Here is a 23754-nt window from a genome sequence, read left to right on the forward strand (position 1 = left end):
TCTCATAATTTTTATTTTTACAGTATGACATGTGCAGGCGTCGTAATGATGTTCCCTTTCTACTTGAAGCAAACGGTCAAATATTATAAATTTTAAGTCATTTGAATTCGACGAACATTCTTTAACATTCTCTCAATTCGAATCCTTTAACACCATTTATCTATAGAAAATCGAATGGAAGGAATCATGGATTTAATATAAAAAAGAGAGAGGGGCGATGTGAAAAGCGCTTTTCAAAGTCAATAAATGATTGAATTCATTAAAAGGGAAATGAGAAACACTTCAAAGTCTTTCAAGAAAAGCGGTATGGGAATTACGAATGTTACAAGTAGAGATGAGGCACAATTTGTATGCCTCGCAAACTGAGATTTCTGCATATGTGATATCTGATTTGCCGTATTCAGCAATTAGGAATGTCATAAAAGTTGCTGTGTTGCTAGGTCTCCTGATTGCAGCATTATTTTAAGGCTTAATCTTATTTTTCACTTACGGTTTAAATTTGGTTTTGAAAATTCGATTTTTATGGCATTTATTCGACTTCAGGTACAGCAACTATTTCATGTAATTACAATGGCAATACAATATTTAAAAGCTTCATTGTTCATAAGTATTTTATGTTTCGAGTAGCGCGTGCACTGCTTTTTTTCAGCGAATTGCAATCTAGTCTTTTCGAAACTCGTGCATTTCTAAAAAATAGAGGAAATCAGTTTTAACAATTGACAATCAATTCTTCAAAGAGATAGCATAAATTTTAATCCACAATTACTTTATCGACATGAAATTACATTTCATCAGTGAGTGATTTAAGAGAATGGAGTTTATTTTTCCCTAATCATAATCGCATATCTAAAACTGCCTTATTATTCAAATTTTAGCCTTTTGCTATTATTTATTCTAAAATATACAAAAGCCTTATCCCTAACTACAAAATAAAATGCTTGATTGCACGTGGAAAAGCATGAAGAAAAAAGTGCCCTGTATTTTAATTTACTTCAGGAAAGGGAAAGCAGTTATTCATGTCATTGGTAGTACATTTTTACTAATGATGTCGTTTCACAAAGTGCAGCTAATAAAGCCACATGTGCGTACAAGAAGCATGAATAAATTTCAAGCGATATCATAAATTTCAAGCGATATCATAAATTTCAGCTTATCGTTCAAGAAGCGAATAAGAGATAGGAAAAGATGTATGGTTAGTATAAAAGGAAAACGACGGCCTGCTGACCGCAAAAGAGTAACTTCTATCTGTAGTTAAGAAATTTTCTCTTACACTATTTTCGTTAGAGAATCATCACTGATTGCTTGAATAAATCAATATTTGTAAATTTAGATGACATATTCATATCTAAAGTCTTGATATGTACTTTTTATCGAAAAAACATATAAATTGAACCAGTAACAAAACTTCTACGAAATATTCTGTGATTTCTTCTTTGCGAGAGGAAAGCAATATTTAACTTAGTAATATAATCAAAATTATTAAATCTTTAGAACATCTTAACGTTTCACCGTAAACATGCGAAACATTAAGAAGGAAATTCCGTTTCAGAGAAAAGAAATTTTGTATAAAGTTTTGTTAAGATCCCATGAGTTCCAGCATGGCATTCTATAATTCAAAAATAAGAAAAATATTAGCAACTGACCACTTTTTAATTGAAAAATAATTCGATTCGAATCGCGAATTTTAATCTTTCCATTTATCTCAGATGCTTTAAATTCAGTGCACTTTTGCATTTTCCCCTCAACCACCTAAGCATATTTTTTCTCCTAGAGTTTTCCATAAACTGATCATGTGCTCCACTTCTTTGGCTTTTAGAAGTCATAAATATTTGAAATGTTTTCACTATTTTATTTTACACTACACTCACTGAATTAAGACTTTTAACTTTTGAAATTAAAGAAACAAAATTCAGTACATTGCATGGCAGTTGGTTACAATATTCTCTGTGACGTGCTATAATACATACAGGGGGAAAACATTGATTTCATTTATTATTTTCTGCGTATTATGTGTTAATGTATCATAAATTGTAAGCTTATATAATACACTTAATATAATTGACAAATTATATCATACTGCGTATTTCTGTTTTACATAAAAGTTCTCCCTACCTAAGAAGCAAATTTTATTTTTCACTGAAATACTTAGCATATGCACAAGTTTTCTATGAACTAAATAATGTTTAAAGAATTTACCGAAGTTAATAATTACTTATAAAGGAGTAAGCATCTGGGCTATGACATACACGTATAAAGGTTCTCTTACAAAACAATTGCAACCTCCCTCTCATCTGCGCAGTGTTTCAGAGATACATATGTATCGATAGCTGTTGCTCTGATGCTTAATAATTATGCACACTGTATATACATTGTAGAAATTGCTTTTCGTATGGTCATCTGTTCTAAATGAGACGTTAATGAATTATTGCATGATATTAATGATATTCCAGTTTTACTATCACAAATAATTCCTAAAATAAAAAATCCTTAATTCTTTAATGTCATTTGCAATAAAATGTCATGAAAATGCAATCAGTAGGACTTTAAATTAAGAACCAGCTGGATTCTCAATAGACTCTTTTAATTTAACGTACGTTTGCTCTAATTCTCTTGCGAAATCATTGCAAACTTTCAGATTCCATTTTATGTGCTTAAATAGGTCTTAGCAAAAGTTTCGCATCTAGCGTTTCGATAAGCAACAATACCGTCAGCAAACAAGTGAGCGATCCTTACTAGTTTAGGAAAGAGGCAAATAAATAAGACTCTGGTGAAAGAAAAAGACAAAGCCAACATGGAATACAGACTAATCAGCACCTCGGGGCACATAGATGAGCATTGAGAGGGAAGACCTATGATGCCCTGGGGGGAAAGGGGGCGCGATGCAGTAAAGGTGGATGATGTCATCGGATGGGAATGATTGTATTTGATGTATTGGATTTTTCTTTTTGCCATACGAGGGTGCCTTTCATTCAATATTGTGTGCGCGCTATTGCAATGAGATCTGTATTAAGTCTGATTCTATTGGGAAAGCTAGACCTTCAATGGAAATATTCTGCCTAGTTTATTGAATAGCGCATGTACCAAATACAGATCAAGTTACAGGGCAGCTAGACCCATGTAAACAAGTCAAGAAGCCTGAAAAAATACAGTTTTGTGTTATCCCAAACTATATAGTATAACAAATATCACATATCCTTAAGTAAACTCTTTGTATAACAAATGTTACGAGCCTAAAAAATAATAATGTAATTTTAGAATTTTCAGTTTTGGTTAGATTCCTTCTTTATTCGTTATGCATTCGTTTTGAAAAATAATAAAAACTAAAGAAAAATAACATTAGTTATAAAAAAGTGAAAATTAATAATCATAGGGAAAAAACTTAAAAATATTTTATAAAAGAATACAGGAACATCTTACATTTCAATTAAATTTATCCTTCTTGACCAAGCATGCAATTAATTTCTCAAGCTCTTTAAGGGTATCTTATCTGAAGTTAACCTCTGCAGGACATTTCAGTATATTTATGTTTTGTGCTTGAAATGGGAAAGTTAAATAGTAAGTGAAATATTTATACTTCTTTATACTTATTTTTAATAACCAGGAATAACATAAGGAATATTGATTAACCATTATTTTACTTTATAATAATAAAAGAAAATTAAACTTTAAACGTCTTCTGGCTTTCAATATTAACAGGCGATGTGAAAAATTAAATTACTTGCAGCAAGTAAAGACGTTGGACCAACGAAATACGAAAGAAGGCAGCATCAAAACTTCATATAAGATGTGACATACTAAACTTAGTCCGTGCCCACATAACAATTTAAAACAGAACAGAATTCAAAGAAAATTTCATGTAACAAGAATGTGATACTTCAAAACTAAAGGCATTCATCATTTGCCCAAATAGGCGAATGGGCTGGTAGCGTGTTTGATTTTCCCCACGCGTTGTGCGAATGCGAGTCCTCCATGAATGAATCCTTCCACTTAGGCAGGTAGCATTTGCATGCTTTTGCATTATTTGAAAAACATAAAAATTTTCATCTTTGAAGAAAAAACTGTTGTACCTTTTTTGGCTATTTATTATTGTTTTATTCATCTTAGGGTAAAACTTCGACGGACAGAATCAATTTTATCGTTTTACAATTTTTTGCTGTCTATTACTTTTTTTTTTTATTAGTAACAATTTCAACCGTGAATGTTTCCAAATAGTCAAAACAATAATATTCAACGCTTTTTGCACAGGGTCGTCCTCTTTGAGAGGATATCGTAAAGGATAAGGAGAATATATACTAGTCGAATGTCTCCTCTCAGAGATATTAAAGTTTATTAATGATTATATAGAATAAATTTCGCAAATGCAATTTTTTGAAAAATGCATATTTCCTTAAAATTTTATGCTGAAAGGCATAAAATTTCAAACCAACATATGGTTTATATGCCGAGATATATAAAAATGGTTCTAGTGTTACTTCCGAAGAGAACATGTGAATTTCACTTCATTTTCGGTTTAAGATCCGTTTTCAAGAACGGATAAGGAGAATTTATAATGCATTTTAAATATTATACCTACTTGTATTCGCGAAGGGAGTTGTTTAAAATTAATTTTTGTTTGAATTACATTAATTTGAATGCATTAATTTTCTTTATAGTGTGAAAATACAGGTAAGGAAATATAAGATTGTAACCTAAAAGAAGTAAACATTCAAAATTGAATGCAGTTAAAGATGAAGTACAGAAACGTGTCTGTGCTACGCTTTACATTTCTTGGTAAATTGTATTCTGTAATTTCATAAAAGTGTTCGCAAAGTGTTATATATCTGTTTAAAGGCTTGTCAGGTGAGTGTCACAGGAAAAGGCAATTCATATGCTATACTAGTTCGTTGTTTCGTTGTTTTTCTACTGCGTTTCAATATCAGAAAAAGTTTAAAAGGAAATTTGTCAGGGGACAAATTTCCATCATTAGCTACAGTAGGGCATATAATTAAATAGTTCTAAAGTTTACGATCCGAGCTCCTAATGGAGTTTCTTTATAGAGTTGCTATAGCGAATTAACCTCCATGAATTCAGCAATTTTAGTAATGAGCGTGTTCTTATGTCAAATATTTATTGTTTAAAGAAACTGTACATAGTAGAACAAATATAAATATTTTTAGGGATTAGTTTTCAATGCTTTCATCCTATTCAAGATTTTAATTTTAAGGATTTTTAGTAGTCGAAGATTTTCAGCTAAACTATTTTTTGAAATATATTTCTTAAGGCATGCACACCATTTGTAGTTTTCTGGATGCTTTCAAATTAGTTTTGCCAAGTTTACTGGCAAAGTCTAAGCTATATTTTCCAGAAAGAAAATGGCACCCATCGGTGATAAAACGCATAAAATCACTAAATTCTACTAATACCACAAGGTTGAAATCGCAGTATATAGACTTGCTGCATAGCTGTTCCCATGGCTTTCCTCATGTGTAACTTAAACAGAATGTTTCCCTGAAAGGTCCACCTTGAAGACATCCCTTCATATAGGAAGATAGCTACTAAGCTTAGTATAAGTTAATGTAATTTAATTGGAAGTATTAAATTTCTAAACAGTAATAAAAATCATATACTGGAATTATTTCCTGGCAATAAATATGTTTTAAATGATTGATTAATAATTAATACGCCTTTAAATGCTAATCAATACCTAATTGTATTTTATTTTGATTGCTGTTTGCCTAGAATAAAATTGCTTATTAATAGTTAATATTTACCTAATAAATTATGTAGAAGAATGTTTGCATACATTAAAGTTTCAGCTCATATATCTTGTACAGAATTGATTAAATAATAAGCAGGCTTTCCAAAATAGAAAAATCTAGAAGACCTAAAAATAGAAATTCCAAAATAGAATTATATTTTTCTATTATTCAAATAGATTCAAAATTCATTATTCACAATTCCTATATTCATAATTCATAATTCCTATATTCATAATTCCTATTATTCGAAATAGAATTATATTTTTCTATATTTTCTATTTCTATTCCAAAATAGAAAAACCTAGAAAACCTAGAAAAACCTAAAAATGACTAGTTTCGTGACCTAGAAACCTAGAAAAACCTAAAAATGACTAAAAATTACTAGTTGACTAGTATAATCTAGTCATCTATGACTAGCGGAATTAAACAAAAGATATAAAACTTCCTGTTTTTGTGAGTAAATTGCAAAACCATTACCTAAAATAAAATTAAAAAACACGAGGGTTATTTTTGACTTGGGAGATGCGTTTTCTCATAAGTAGTAAAGTAGGCTTGTAGTAATACATGGATATCATGATGAAAGTACTCACGAAGTCATCGTTCTTATAGGAATCGAACCAGCGAAATGATTGACGCTCCGAAATAGGCAATGTTGTTCTCTGGACCGCTGGTGAGGCTGTCAGGTAGAGAACAGAAGAGGTTTTGGTGGGGGGATGTAGTATAACGCTGAAAACCTTAACTATAATGAAAAACTGAACTGCGAATGGTAAGTGCTAGATAGATGTTTGAAACAACATTTCATAAAAAAAAGAAAAAAAAACCGATTATATATCTTTAAGAAGTCTTTTTGTTACTCATTTTAGGAAATAACTGAAGGATTAAAATATGTATACTTTGAGAGATGACTACATCTTTTTTAGGTTAGATTAATTATATGAAGGCAAAAAGAGTGACTAAGAATTGACTGAGTTTGATGAACAATTTAGTAAGCCATCAAAATATATATATAAAAAAATCTTTATTAAATTTTGGATTACTTGGAGTTGGATTTTAGCATTCTCTGATTTTCAGCAATGGCAATATTTTTATGTTTTCGTTCATGTAATACTGCGTTTATTACATTGTTTTATTTCATTTGCAGGATATAAGAGGATATTAGACAAAAAAGTTGAAAAATCAAATGGTAATTTAATTTTTAGGAATGTAACCATCTCTGTTAGGAATAATTTATTGCATAATTTTCATTTCTACAAAATATTTTTTTTCCTTTGATTTTTTTTTCAAATCTTCTGCTTGTTCCAGTAATTTTGTACCCTGGTTTTATTACAATCAGAGGTTCTTGACGGATGTTCATGATGTTGGCCTCGAATTTGAATCCTGATGACGGCATAGACGTTTGTGACTGGTTAGTTTAGATAGCTTCTTTGCCGCATGATGGCACTTAAAGGTCCTTTCTAAAGCCGAATAGCAGGGTTGAATGCATAACTCTTGGTCTCGTCTCTTAAAGTGCTGTTGGATTAAAATCAGGATAAAAAATAACTGTCTTATGCTTTGCCTAAATTAGACAATTCAGTGCAGTCCACCAAGGCACTTGTCTGTTATCTAAACGGACTTTATAAAGCATAAATAAGAAATGCTCATGTGTCCAGACGGATAAAGATCAAAATTTTTTTCTCGTGTAATTAAGAAATAGTATTTTTTTATTAAGTGACTTAAGTTCCATTATCATTATGGCGTATTTTAATTTTCATCACCCAATTATTCAGTCATTCTTTGTTAAGTACTTCAATATGTCTCATTTAAAGCGCCAATTGTTACTAAAATCAGCTTACTCTCAAAATAGTGATTAAGAGTAGTAACACGCAAACTTCGATTTCCTTTCATGCATGTATATACATATGCTCTTAGTACTGAGGATTATTCCGTTATTTCTGCACGGTTATTATTCCGTTATTCAGTATCTTAGTTTCTATACAATCTTGAAATTTCCAGATTTCCTTTATGCATAATTTTTCAAATTATCAAGCAGGTTCTTAGCATTTTCCGAACAAATAAACTTATGCAATACTATGCAATATGTTGTTTATAATTTTATGTATTTTAACTACCGCTTAACCATATATGTTTTAACTAGATCTCTACTCTTAATTTTTCTTCGCTTCGACGAATTTTGTATTTCTTGGTTATTTTTCTTTCCATAAAAAATTTTTATTTACAGAGTATAAGGATTAATTACGAAGTTATTGATTTTCAATATATATTTCCATTTTAATAAATTTCAAATTTCTAAATAATGAACTAAATTTTCAAATATTATCGAAAAGAAATAAATTTCAATTTAAAGAATTTTATATTAATAAATGAAAAAGATACTAGTTTCACCCATAGACATCATTAAAAAAATCTAAATCTATATAATACAGTAGAAATTAAATTGAGTGTAATAATACTTTTACGTAGTCACATATCTGTATCAAAAGGCAAAACTTAATGCAGTTTAACAGATGAATGATTTAATGGGATTTTTCATAGTTAAGAAATATAGACAATTGAAGGTGCATAACTTCAATGGTATGGCCTCGTCCTTTTCTAATATTACCTACATCAAAAGCAAACACACTCTTATTTCTCAGTTGGGTTAAAAAATACATTCTTGGAGAACTTTTCTAGACGTAGATACCTCTATTACCCGAAATGAAAACGAAATAATAGTAGTAACAATAATAAAGAAGGGAAAGAAATACAGGATTTCCGCCGCAAAGTCATTTTCTATCGTTGACTTTGTTCTTGGAGGCCAAGCCATTCTGCAGTTCATCCTTTACTTTGATCCTTCAGATATTGGGTATCGACGTTTCTCCCTGCGGCACCAGCCAAACACTGAAGAGGGTCCAAACAGCAAAGCTCGCCTGTTAGATTCGGTATAAGTTGAGGGTTAGAGTTACGGGAGGAAAAATATTAGTTGCATGAAGAGGAAGTGATACCATCGGAAGTAGTAGACGCCTAACCTTTCTAAAGGGTTGCCATAAAAAAACTCTATTCTCATATTGAATGTCTGCCACGTTTCAAATCTCAGCTCTGTTTGATTAATACAATGCGCTTCTCCTTCAAAAACTATAAATATACCTTCGAAGGTTTTTACTTTATCTTTTTTAGTTAGTTCACCTTACCTTTCATCTTATATGGAATGATGTTAAATGATCACTTAAAGAAAGTAGTAAAAGTGATTAAATGGAGTAGTACTGTATAATGGACTTCAATTTTGGCGGTGAAATCGTTAGAAACAGCAAGCATTTAAAGTTCTGTGACTTTTTATATTCTTAAAAGTCAAATAAGAATCAAATAAGGTTTAGCTGGGAGTTAGTGAAAATAACACGAAGACGGAAGTTATATTCTTAACGATTTGTAGTTATAAGGCAGTTGGAATATTCATAAGAGGCTTAAATAAATTCTTCAAAAAAATAGCACCTAGTGATGAACGAAAAATACATTATTCTGAACTGTAGAGAAAATGTGCTAGAATACTTCACATACGTTTTTTGGAACATTCCATCCTACAATACAGGGAGGGATGGGCATGATTAAACTTTCAAAGAAAGTGAGATTGCAATGCCATTTCACATAAAACTTTTAAATTAACTTAAAATTCAAATTATCATTTTTATAATGAATAAAATATCATTTAAAACTGTTAAATTATGGCAAGGGAAACAGCAACAAAGAAGAAATTAAACTCCACTAAGATGCTAAAAATGTCATAAAATGTTCTTTAAGTCAGCTAATAGTTGAAACCATACATAGCCTTACAATGCTACCTTTTAATATTTCATGCATTAAAGGAATGTATTGAGAAACTTATCCTGAAATGTAGTGATATTTTTATGTTTATGATTACCAGAGTAAATACGAGTTAATTATAGGAAAAAAATGACATATTACTACTAGGAGGAAAGGGTAAGCGTAAGTGCATAGTAACAAATCAAGGCTTAACAGAATAACATTAACACGAATTTCAGCACCTAAAATGGTAGAATCTTCAGACTAGTTGTTGTAATGCCTGAAACAATTTGAATTTAGATAACAGAAAACATATTTTCCCTCCTTAAAATATTGCGTGTATAAAAAACATAAAAAGTAACTTTAATGTGTACAATTAAAGGCATCGCAATACATATAATATTAACTTTGTATGTACGTTTTCATGTAACTCTACATGGAATATATATTTTCTTACCCATCTCTAAAATTGAAATTACTGGATATACTTGCGTATTTCCCCCACCTAGCATTTTAGAGCAAGTTTATGAAACTTTTATAACTATCTATGTACTTTTAAACTTCCTCAATGATTTCAGAAAATGAGGTACCTAAATTTTAAAATGGATTCGTGGCTGTCATGATTGCTTTTGTCTTACTAATTGATTTGTTCTTGGATTCTGGGTTCATGGGGTCTGGTTGTTGAAGCAATATTAGTGAAGAGCTTCGAACGTCAAGAAAACAGGTATATCTAATGATCTGAATGGTTCTGAAGATCATTCCGTATAGCAATACAGATTAAATTCTGATAAAGACGGTGACATGGTAACGATGACCACGACTTGAAAGCTATAGCTGACAACACAGACAGAAGTTCTAGCAGCGTTCATGATTTGAGAATTAAGGAGTAGCAGTGGAGCAAAATTAGAGAGGACGAGATTCAAAATTCAAGGGAGTATGCTATATATTCTTAATAAAATGTAGGTTTGGGAAGCTTGGTAAGTTTTGAGAAAGCACATGCAAGTATTGCTATGGGCAGTTACTCATGTTTTATCGAATGTGGTTTTATAAAAAAATTCTTTTTAATGCGATAGAGACATTAATTTAGACACATTGGTTTCAAATTACTAATTGCTGAATTTCGAGATTTTGTATTTATTGAAATTCTGCATTATATGGTCTGTAAATCTAGTCCCATAAGACCTACTGATGATTGCATGGGTAAACTTTGTGCTTTCATGTGTAACGTGAATACAAGCCAGTTGCCCTAAAAATGTTCCCTGTAAAAGCACTTGTTTTAAATCCAGTTTTAAATATATCCTTCCCATGATGTTTTTCATTATTAGTTAACCAGTTTTAACAATTCTCCTCACCGCTATTTCCAACGGGTTTGGTTGCTTGACCTTAAAACAAAGCACACTAAATGTATTCTATGTCTTCGTGGAGGACATCTTGAAGGAACCGTCTTATATTCCAGTTACAAATGACAAGAACCATAAGGCAGCTAGCTCAATTGCTCATACTCAATTCCGAGTGGAACTACAAATATCAAGTTGGTCATAGGTGGGTCCTGTATAAATTTGACGATTATTGTTTCAGTGCCAATTATGCCTGTAACGAAACTTTTTTTGCCCAGTGGAAGATCAATTAGTAGCCTAAAATTCTTTTAATTAAAACATTCTTAATAGAGTATAAAAAGTCAAATTTTATATGTTTTCTGCTAAAAGAATTGTCAACTAACTGAACTTTGTAGTCTTAAATTTTTTAAGTGTAGCTTTATAGCCAATTGTTCAGATATTTATTCATGAAGACAGTTTAGAGTAAATCTACAAAAATCTTTCACAGAGTCATCCCATTTTGTAATAAATGCATGAACGATATAAATACACTCAAATACAAGTGGGGGTATCCGTATTTAGAGTAAGGTAAGAAGTCTGTTAATTCTAAAGCAAATCTCCTAAAATGTATGTCTAATGATAAATACGAATTGAAAGTATGTCTTTACTAGGTTAAAACTTTCGTTTTAAAAATGGTAGTTCTTCTCATTTTTGGCCGTGTTCCTTATTCTTTATGAAAATCATTTGGTTTTATTTTCGAAACGTTTCGATTTATGTTTTAACACAGTTTGTATTCCGCAAGTAAAATACCCATGATTGAAGATTCTGAAAATTAGACATCTATTGTTCATTATATGGAAAACCATCCAGATATTAAAAATTAATCAACTAAGTTTCACTTTCAAACATTAAAAAATTTATCAACTAAGATACTTTTGTCTCGGTAACGACAATATGAGAACTAAAATTATTTAAGTCTTAAAGCTTCCTAAGAATACATTTATACAAAGAATGTAGATTGTGGCCACAAAATGCGAATAATTTGTCACTGTTGCAAATGTTTATTTAATTGTGCTTTTGTATATATTGAAAGTATTTCGCACTTTCCCATTTCTTTGCATTCCTTGTATAATTTCATAAGGAAAAGAATCTGCTAGTTGTTAGAACTTTAATTATCTGTGAAGGTGATCACTAAATCAATTTAGTCGTCATTTAATGCTAAACTTATATTCTGGAGCTTAGCTTTTACTTAATTAAAAGTCTAGCTCTTAATTGATTAAATTTACCAGTCTCATAAAATGTTTTCATTCTAAGTACCATACATTCTATAAAGGAATGTATTTATAATGAAATATTCTAAACAAGTTACTGTTTATTGTTACTACTGAAAAAAGAAAAATGATTTTGCTTGAATAAGATCTGTTATGTTGTAAGAACATGATTAACACGCATCTATAATCCTTTACATAGAGCAATTTCCTTGTTTCTGTTTTTATTGAATACGTCCATTCTTTAACCTTACAGAAATAAGTGTTTTATTGGACAATAATATTTCATTTTTTCTCTCTTTTGCTTTATACAACTTAACTTATTCCATTCTCACTTTCTGCGAGAAAGGTACATTGTTTCGGAGATAGCTTTTGAAAAACAAAAGTTTGTTTACTTTAAAAAAGAATCGAGTTGGTATTGAAAAAAACACAAGCAAACAGAAAGACCAATACGAATTGAGTTTTCCTTTGCTTCGAAACCCGACTGATAGTCGTTGAATCGTCCTGTAATAAAAGTTACCCATACAACAGCCAGGGGAGATATCAGTTGGATAATAAAGTGAGGGTGCGGGCTGCTAAATAAAAGAGACGAGGGGAGGGAAGGCAGCTAGTAAAAAAGAACAGCATTGTAATAAACATTTCCTGCCAGTTTCCGTTTCTTTTGATGAGAGAAATGTTGTACATATTTTTTTCTCCTTTTTTTTTCCCTACTTTTTTCCAAATTTCTTCCACATTTTCTTTACTTGCTGTATATTCGCCATACGCTTGTGCTGTATTTGTAAGCTAAATTTGTTCATAGTTTAATACATACATACATATATGTTGCTATACCTTACGCAATGAATGGCTTGATGATGAAAATGAAACTGGCTCTAGAAGATCACCAAAAATATGATGTAAATTAAGGTTTCAAATCTCTGCAGTTTTCGTTTTCGACAAATTTAATATAAAAGAACTTTGATTTGGTTTTCTAATTTTTAATTTTTACTTACCATTTTAAGTTTCATGACACAGTTAAGTTCGTTTATTAATTTTGATATTTTTATATCTTTTATAGTTTATTATATAATTCTCAAAACCGCACGATGAGTACTATTGAACATTTCATTTTTTTCCGTGGTGAATTTTGCTGTTTTCTATCCTCTGTTGTTTGGTAATAGTTTATACGTTTTTCTGGTGTTGCCGTTAATCATTTTCCTTTGTATAAATTTTTTATCAGTATTAAGCTTTTTTGATATAATCCTGGCATTTTACAATTCATGTCTGAGTTCACATTACGATCACGTTCCTTACGAAACATATACTTAATGTATTATATTCCCCTTCAGCATTTCTAAACTGATATATGATCACATATATGCCATATATATGGATTCATATATAGTTAGTATGTAATTTTCATATATTCAATATATTTTGAAGTATATGGTGCTTTAGAATACTAATTTTCATGATTTTAATAATTAATTTTGCATTCTTGTTGTCATTAGTCTTACTTGTCTGACAATTGTCAGCACAAACCCAAGACATTCATCACGGGAAGAAGTCAACTGCGTCTGTCATTGGTAGGGACCTTGAGCACCGTACAGGGGACAGTACGAATTTTCTCAGTTCCGCCCCCCCCCAAATTTGATGTAGAGCACTCTGGGAAGACGGGTCCTCTACCATTAACCTTTCAAAAGAACTTTCGGCTCGCCGCATATTTAGAGTGTTGCCATGCCGCACATACACTATACTTTTACAAAATACATGATCTCGTCGAGATTCGAACATGGTCCTTTCAGTACGGCAGTCATCGTCGCTAACCACTATCCCCGGTTGGGTTATTTTCTTTCATTTTTTAAAGTATTGTTGAAGTCTTCAATAATATCTTAGCTATTTATATTATCATTTGCGGTAGAAAATTAAATATATGGATGAATAACAGAAAAATATTGTTGTTCTTTAAGCGAATAAATAAAACTATCTCATGCCTAATATAAATAAATAAAGAAATAGCATGGTTCTCAGAAACAAGCTTCATTTTTTAATTAAATGCCAAATTCCGCAGCCAACTTCTGATATCATTCTCACTTGAACCTGAACAATCACTGACCATAAGAGTGTTATCAGACTTATAGTATGACCTAAATACACGCATCGTTTGTTCCTTTCCTCGCCCCTCGAAAACGAATGAAGTGACTAACTGAAATTTCAAACAATTAGAAGCAATATAAAAGTCTTCTCACTTCTGGTGTTACAAATATTTTCGGTAAAAAGAAAGACAGATTTAATAAATCTAAGTCAAATAAAAGCAAACTTTTATTTTAGCTGCATATGTGGGGAAAACTCCAAAGTTTGTTGATATGATTTATTAAAGAAGTAAAATACAGTGGAATTCAGCTTGACGTCAGCTATGGCAGGCAGGCAATTCACGATTCGCAGCCAAACTGTAAATGTATTAAAGAATAGAAATTGTTATTTATTTGCTTATCCTTCCGCATATATGTTTAAGTCCCCAACATTATTCAGGCTTTAGTTTACACAGGCCAAAAAAAAGCAACGCTGAGAAAAATAAACGTTCCTCTCCCTCCCATTTTATGGTATTTTAAAGTTGCATTATTTACTCAAGAATGGACCATGAATTGAAACGCACAATCTGGAGATATCTTTTAAAAAAACAAACAAAAAATTTAGGAAAGAAAAAAGAATAAACAAAATATCTGCTGAGCGTCTTTCACCGACTCAACTCTGTCAAAAAAGATCTCGTCTCTCATTTTACTTTAAGACTGCTACTGTCAGGCAAAAAACGAAAAAAAGGGAACCAGAAGACAACTGACGGTTATATATAGATATATGTTTGTTCGTTTGGAAGAAATATCTATAAAAAGGTAAAATGAAAGAAGCATCAATACAGGCCCAGTTTGAAAGACTACTCATTTCATCCAGGCAAGAATGAAAGCTATCGAAAAATCCCATGTTGAAGAAACGTCTTAAAGACGTCTTTGGACGTTTCTGAAACATTTTATATTATTTTTATTAAAAAAAGGCCATTGATTGACGCATCATCCTCTGACAACTTCTATATGTATCGTAATTATAGATACTTTTTTTATTTATCTTGGAACATCTTGTGTGGAAGTTTTCAAAGCTTAAATAGAAGAAAAAGATCTTGTACGTTAAAAGTAATTTACACTAAAGCCTTCAGTTTTTATCGTGGTTATTTTTCTTTTTGCTATGTGCATCTTATATATTAATCGCGAATCTTTGTACATAAAATGAGAAGAAATATAATTAAAACTTCTTAGTAGTATGCGATTAAGGGCACTTATGATTATTAAATGGATTTCTAAATTGAATTTTAATTAATGCGAGTTTGTTCTGTTTAACAAAGCAAGCATTAATACAAAATAACTGACTAGTTCAGAAACTCTGCATCTATTTTTACTGGTTTCAAATTTTCAAATCAGATAGCCATAATACTAATTTCTAAGATATTAGATAAATATCTGTACTGACTTTCTATTTCATAATAAAATAGTACTCATTAATAGTTTTAATTTTATTATATGTACATTCGACTTCATCAACGGAATTACATCAACGAAAACGGTCAAACTGTTTCTGTTGATCTGATAGCATGGAAATAAATTCTAGAAGATCACATTTCAATACAAATGGTTTTGATATGCAAAAGGAATTTGCATAGGCGCTATATTGGAATTAATTATATTAAGCTTACAGATAGCCTTTGGTAGTATTGGAATTAATTATATTAAGCTTACAGATAGCCTTTGGTAGTATTGGAATTAATTATATTAAGCTTACAGATAGCCTTTGGTAGTATTGGAATTAATTATATTAAGCTTACAGCCAGCAAGCCTATATTAAGCTTACAGAACCTTCTACTCAAAATGTTGAAAATGCTTTCATTAAATTCACTACTAAATATTGATGAAATCTATAGTTAAAAGTATACATAGCGGATCAATATTTAAGGAAAAGAGCATATAGAGACTTTTTTAGCATGCAATGCACAAATATAACAAGGGATAAAAAGTAGCAGCATTTCACGAAATAATGCGTGCATATAATAATAAATACGTCTATAAAATTTAAATCTCTATTCTAAATTGATAAGATATTAAAACACGCTTGCTAGCTTTGAACAGAAAAATTTCTTTCTTGTAGTAGAAATGATGCAAGAAAAGTCTTATCTTCAAAAGTAAGCTTCAAAACATTCTTATCTTTGAAACCTTTGAAGCATAAACAATTGAAGGGTAAAAATGAAATGAACAATTTCTTCTCTTATGCATAAACTGCTAATAAAGATGCATGTTTAAAACTATTAATGTTTAAAATTACTACCATTTGTAAGATGTATGTTAATTTTATGACAGTTATTTTTTAATTTGAAATCATTTCCTTTCAGTTCTTGTTCTCCATTTACAATTCTCTGCTAGAGAGAGTTTTTAGAATCACGTTGAATGCAAATGAGTTAGAAGCAGTATATAGAGGAAGTTCAACTTACTTCGAAAGAGAGTGCTTTGGAGTTCTTAGTAACACGTGATTGCCTTTTGGTAACTGCGTTCTTGAATCTATTACTCTCAGCCGTATTGTATATTGCCTGTTGATAATCGAGTTTCTTATTTTCTTACCCTGATTTAAAAGCCCGAGTAGAGGCTTTCCTGTAAGCCCGAAAAGGGGCCAACTGTTATTATTTTGAGTGAATAAAAGTGTATTTAACCCATTTCGAGTCTACGTTGTAAGTACTTAAACTCAGCGATACGTCGTTACTTAGTTCACTAGGTTCCTGGACATATCCAGAGATCTGTACAAAAGAGATAAATATTTTTATCTCGTTTACATGCACTTTGGCAGCTGAGGATGATGGTTCGGTAAAACCATCGATACTAGTACTGTGAAAATTTGCAAATATAACGCTGATTTTTGTTGTTTGATTTCTAAATCAACTTTTCTTAGTTCACTTTGAGAGTTATTGCTTAATCATAACAAGTGTTCTTTACCAATAAACATAGTCATACCTCGCTTTACGAAGTTCCACCTTACGAAACCTCAAAACTAAATATTTATTTTGAAAATAAAAAGTAAGATAAGTAATAATTATTAAATTCTAGCAATACTGAAATTCTGCACTCTTATGCAACGGGAGCATCTGGCAGGGTGCCGTTGCTACAGTGGCGCAATATCGGAAAAAAATGTTTGAACAAATTTTACTTTAACTTACGAACTTCTTCTTTATAAGAAACTATTAAAATTAATCCATAAAGGAGAAATATGCTTGTAAATCTAACAATCACGTGTGATGTTAATTCATCTTCAGGAATTTATATTTCATTATATGTACTACTATTATTTACTTTCAGTTAATTGTTAAGTATCGTTCTACACTCTTTTGCAAAAAAATCGAAGCACCATGAAGGAAGCGGTTGTTTTTGATAAAACTGAATATGTGTATAGCTCATACACAGATAATAAAATGATTTAAAAATCATAGTACCTGTTCACGGCTTAGAATCACCCACTGAGTGTTCAAATTAGTAGTTGGTCGAACCGCCCCTGGCGGCAATGCATGATTGAATTCGTCGAGGCAAGGAGTTGTAGAAGTTCCTAATCTGATCCTGCGGCACATTCTACCAGGCATTCATCAGTTGTCGCTCCAGATCTGCGATATTTTGTGGTGCCCGAATGTGGTGGCCTACCCTGTCCCAGATATGCTCGATTGGTGAAAGGTCTGGTGATTTTTCTGGCCAAGGAAGAGTATCAACCGTACGGAGTCAGCTCAGATATATACGAGAGGTATGTAGGCCGGCATTATCTTGTTGGAAAATGGCCCCAGGATGACGTGGCATAAAGGGTAATGCAACCGGCCACAGGATGGTATCAACATATCGATGAGCTGTTAAAGATGTACGGAGGATGACAAAAGATGAACTCCTGTCATAAGAAATAGCGCCCCACACCATCACACCAGGGGTTATGGCTGTATGCCTTTGTGAAACAAAAGTTGATTGGGACCGCTTTCCCCATCCTCTTCAGACACGAACACAGTGGTCAATTTGCTTCAAGAGTGAAGCGGGATTCATCGCTGAACACTATACGATGCCAGTCTGATGGCAGCAATGATGATCGGCTGCGACACCACTCCGCCTATGTTATGGGGTCAAAGGCAAACGTCTTAAAGGCATCTGTAAGCGTAACTCCGCCTCAGACAAGCGCCGTGAGATGGTGGACGGTACTACGGGAAGTATAGATATGACTGTAGTTCGTTGAATAGTCTACAATGATACCGTTGGGGCGGTTGATACTGTTGGGCTTGGCGAACAATCATCCTATCTTGCCTCGCATTTGTGATCCTTGGCTTTCCAGAGCCTTCATTTCGTCGGCAATTTCCTTGTAGCAAACTTTGCTGCCAACATCTTTGCACAGCAATGTCTGTACGCTGCAGGTTTCGACCTATTCCTCGGTATGAGCATCCAGCTTCACGTAACCCTACAATGCGACCACGTTCGAAGTCGTTTAATTGTCTGTAAGGTCTTCGATATCGTCGTAATAGCATCTTTAGTTGCTTCTTTATGGAATTACAATGGCAGCAACAAAAAAAAGATAAATTTTCCGCCTCTGTTACTGGTTTTTTATACTTTGCGAATTGCGCACTAGAAATTCTCGCTATAATTGATGTTCATTTGCCTTGAAAATTTTATCATTTGTGCGTTCGATCAAGATGTTTTTGCATACTAAATTTCGTCACGATCGCAAAAGTCCTTCGTCCTTCTTGGTGCTTCTATTTTTTTTTTTTTTTTTTTTTTGCAAAAGAGTGTATTAATTATTTGTCACTCAGCTCTTTGTGCATGAGTTTTAACTTTTGGAATAAAATACCATTTCCCCCTTAAATATAAAGTACAATGTGTTTAGGTGAGTACTATTTCTGACATAAAGCAAGTAAAATTAAACAAAATTTCCTTTTCTTGCATTATTATTAGTTCTAACGTGGCCTGCAAATGAGAGATATAGCAATTATTCAGAACTTTCGAATATCTTGCGTATTTTTGTCTAATATTTTAAACCGTATTGAACATGTATCTTTACATTCGAAACCTCTCTGAAGAGTTAACTTTGACTCTAAATTATACATAATACTTCAGTACAAAATCAAGAGAACTAAACGGAAAATCATAATCATCACATACAGGTATTTAAAGATAAAAAATGCAAGTTCTTACCTTTATTACCGAGTAGATATGCTACACACTGGAGAAAGCTTCCGAAACTCCCAATTAGAAAGCTTATAAATATATTACGAACGAAAGCCACTCAGAACCTAAGGAAGGGAAAAAAAAAATAAGTACAAAGCTTTTCGCATGTAGTTTCAGTTTAATTACGTATTGAAGGCGAAGCCGAGGAATAGGGGTTTTCTTTTGATCTTATCGGTTAATAAATGCGCTGGTGGAAATTGAAATTGAAGAGGGGGATTATAAGTTTTAATGAGCTCTTTAAAGTAGAATATGAAAATAGGACTCATTACTTTCAGTTGGGTATTTGACTTATATAAGTTTTAAGTTTTGTTAATGTAAAAAGGAAACCACACAACGTCAGCATTATTATAGCGAGTGATTTCTGAAAAATTGGAATTAACCTGCCAATTTTAAAAAGGTCTTAAATTCAAACTGAATAACAATAATACTCTTTGGTAATTTAGAATTTTTTTGGACTCATATCATTAGCTCTCAGAATTCCTAGACAGCTAAATAAATGAAAATGAATATTAACTTTTTTGTTTCGAAATGGCAAATGGAGAAAGGCTCATTAAAAATTTAGACAGTACAATGCCTGACTTAGAAGCAGAAAATACCTTAACAACGAGTAAATATTATTATAGCAGTGTTAAAATTCTCTAAGTCTGTAAATAGCTAATTAAAATTACATACACGTTCAGAAAAAGTGCTTTAGCTGTTTATTTTGCTCCCGTAAGATACACGCTATTTTGAAATACAATATACACCTATACACTGAAAACTAAATAATAATTCTTATTAATATGAAAATAGAAATGAAGAAATATATCTGTTTTACAGCTTCTCAAAACTGAATGTTTAATACGCAGAAAACAGTGATTTAATTTTGAAACAGATAATATGATTAAACAGATACAGGGTGATCAGCGAATAAGCCTGATTTCAAACTTAAATATCTCTACAACAAAGATCGATAAAATTATCCGGTAAACTGTATGTTTATTAGCAAAACTGTAAAAATGGTGTACAAAAGTTTAGAAAATTTAGTTACAAACATCGTTAACAGATGGCGCTCTAATCACAATGACCTATCAATAGCCTTTAAAAATGTGCTTTGAATTCAAACGTGATCAGTACGACTGTTGGCTAGCGTAAAAGGTGAAATAATATATTCGATTAAACAGCGTGTTTTTTTGGTTCTGGAATTTCACCGATTAGAATTCAGTCCTACAGAAACACGTCGCAGTTTTCAAAACCGATTCAATGTTCTAATTGGCCCCGATGCAGCATGGGCGATTACACAAGCGTTCAAGTGTAAAGTTTAGTTTCGAGGAATTCAACTGGTTCATCTCCATAAACATTTCTTATCCTTTCCCGTAACTTTTTGTTTCGCAACATATAGCCTACGTTTTTTTGTTCTTGCGTAATTGCGATCCAGCAATGGCCAGCAATCCAGCAATGACCCATGTCACACGCATTTCGCATTCCAGTAGCAAAATATAGGAAGACTGCGATTCTCTTTCAAAATGGGAAGCTAAATATTTCCCTGGCTAAATTCATCTTTTATCTAAATATGAATCTTAATGGTACATACTATTCAGCGCATGTAACTAAGTGTCTTTAAAAATTAAGGCTGCAATTTTGGAAGCCATATTATATTCAAGTTATTATTAAATTCAGAAAACAAACAGCAAACCGAAACGGCTATAGGCTAAGAAAAGTTGAAGTCTGTATTTTCTGCATGATTTCAAATTTATGTTTGTTCTCTAAATAAACAAAGCTTTAGCAATAAATATTGTTTGTATGAAAACTTGCGAAATGAACGAAAAGAAGCGGGCTTTATAGCTTGAAAATGAAGGCACAGTATTCTCCACATCAATACATAATTTGATTTTAATAAGAGTAAGAAAATTGATAATAAAAAGAAAAATTCCTTAGAACTGGCTGCTCTCCCATGGGTCTATCTGCTTGTTGAATGAACTCGTTGCCTTAAGGATTTTGTGATTTGATCATATGTTATACAAAGGGTTATGTAGTTTTTAAGCACCTTAGTTTCTATTTGTCCCAATCCTCACATTTTTGTCTGAATCATATTTTTATCCATACACTTTTGTGTTTGTACCACTTTTCAAATAAAAGGATGCTGCCGCTAAATGTTATCTCTGTACTGTTTCTAAAGAAATGATAAAGTAATGTAAAAATATGGCGACATTTAACCATCTATCAGGAATTCCAATAATACGCTGCTTTTAAAATTTTTGAGATTTCACTGTAGAATTTTATATACTCTAAGTGTTAAGAAAATTATTTTTGATAATAATGTTAAAATGATAAAACTTTGTGTCAGTAGAAGGGAGTCCAAGGAGATGTGACTGATATATTGCAAGTCCAGCATTAAAAAGCATTGGCAAAACCCTGATGTGACGTAAAAATCTGAATCTTTTAGATTTTCTCTTTTATTGCTTCCTTCCTTTCTTTCTTTTCATTTTCCTCCAATAAAACTCATCCCTTTTATTTTTTATAGTAAATTATACAAGAGAAGCATCCATCTAAACTGTCTGGAAGACACTTAAGCTATATAATCTGTATAAACTTTATCAAAACTAATTGGTATTAAAAGGATTGAGAAAATTAATATGAGAAGGAACTGAATGATAAAATATTCAGGAGAAGACAAAGGAGATTTCCTCTAGGATTCTCGACAAATAAAATCTATTTTTCATTCGCTGCGATTATATCTGGTAATTAAAACATTAAAGGAAAGAAGTAAAAAGGAAATACTAAAAAAAAATATCGTTAGGCAATTCAATAAACTGTTTATTTCAATTTAAAATTTCTTTCTTCCTAGATCTCAAGAAAGGAATTATTGTGAATACAGTCCTTAGCTATGAATATGTAAATATTTATACGTCCTTTGCAATACTTCACGAAGTTATAACCAGATCAAAATCAGAAATCCTTCACTAAGTTACAGCCAGACCCAGCTTTGCAATATTTCACTAAATATGAGCAATAAATAGCTTAGGCAATTTACCGATGTCAAGGTATTTTTAAATTCTTGACTTTTAGCATATATTTTAACTTATTTATCTTTAATATTTCTTGCTAGTTTGATTCAATACCTTTATTAAAAGTAAGACAGCAAATCTCGTCTCTTGCAATAAGTTTATCAATCTTTCACTACATGTATCTAAAATAGAAACTAACTTTCCAGTTAAAGCTCTTTTGTTTAATTTAGGGTTTTTCTCCTAATTTCCAGCTTTCATTTACGTGCTAATTGTCAGTTGGAATATATCACAAATATTTTATTTAATAATCTATAAATTTTTGGGCTATGAACAGAAACAAAATTATTTAAAGCTTTTCCTTTATGTTAAATGTGTCCCGTTTCTTGAAGGTCTCTTCATATTTTTATAGCTAAAGTAATATTTGATTTGTTTATTTTTATATATAAAAAAAGACAAAATTTTTAAATATTCTAAGCCCCAATTCAGACTTTTGTTTTCGAAGTTTTGCAAATGAAGTGGAAAAAGGGAAACCAAAAGTGCAAAAAATTTATTTTATTGCTCATTACATTATTGGAATTCAATCAATATTATAAATGTGAATCAATTTCGGAGACATCGAACAACAGAAACAAGTCCTTAAAAATCGATAGGAGCATCTGAACAGGGAATAACAATGCGGAGTCGAGCAGAAGGCTCATTTTCCGTTTGAAGGACCACTAGTCATTTCCAAACCAAATACAACCCAACATGTTCGTTACCGTGAGGTTTGAGCAACGTTTTCCCGTCTCTCCCAGATGGCCAGCTACATGGACTATCAATGCGCACGTACCGTTTTGAAATTCCCTAACTGCAAAGACAAGCGAGCTGGATGCGTGTACTGCATACAACTTCGATCAGAAACAACACCAGAGGTTATTTGATTTCCAACTTCCACTGAGATCTAGCATCAGTATTTCCGTCGGATATGAAACGGAGCTTCATATATTTCTTGCTAGTGTATTTAATAATTAAATAACCATTGAAAAGGAGTCGACATTTTAAAATTCTAACAAGTACAAACTGTAGAACTTGTAAATGAATATGCGTACATTAAAAAGAAGGAAGAAAAAGAAAACAATGGGGGAAAAGGGAGGGAAAAAACACCTTCTTTGTCTTGAGATCAACAACTTCTGTGTTTTTCTATTGCTTAAAAACAAAAGAAATAAAAATTGTGCAACACACCATGAGCATGTTGTATGTTTTCGATAAAAGCCCGTACGATCATATGTGTATGAGAGCATTGTAGGTACTTAAGTATATTCAGGCAAAAGTAACAATTAGTTACTTTCCATATACGACCTTTTAAGCATTACATTGTAAAAAATATAGTTATCCCTTAACAAAACTATACTTTAACTACCACGTCATGCAAACAG

The 23754-nt window shown here is 31.7% G+C and overlaps 1 protein-coding gene across 4 annotated transcripts in view; it reads right to left on the reverse strand.

Moving 5' to 3' along the window:
* GluClalpha (glycine receptor alpha 1) overlaps window positions 1-23754 on the reverse strand; it is a 704157-nt gene that overhangs the window by 478216 nt on the left and 202187 nt on the right. For all 4 annotated transcript variants that reach the window (XM_085809817.1, XM_085809816.1, XM_085809818.1 and 1 more), the window contains one exon: window positions 19320-19417. The gene's annotated coding sequence lies outside the window, so the exon portion shown is untranslated. The remainder of the gene's footprint in view (window positions 1-19319; window positions 19418-23754) is intronic.

Source organism: Stegodyphus dumicola, chromosome X2, assembly GCF_044657685.1.
Source record: "Stegodyphus dumicola isolate Sdum_Otavi_A_Nest chromosome X2, ASM4465768v1".
In the NCBI taxonomy this organism is placed as follows: domain Eukaryota; kingdom Metazoa; phylum Arthropoda; class Arachnida; order Araneae; family Eresidae; genus Stegodyphus; species Stegodyphus dumicola.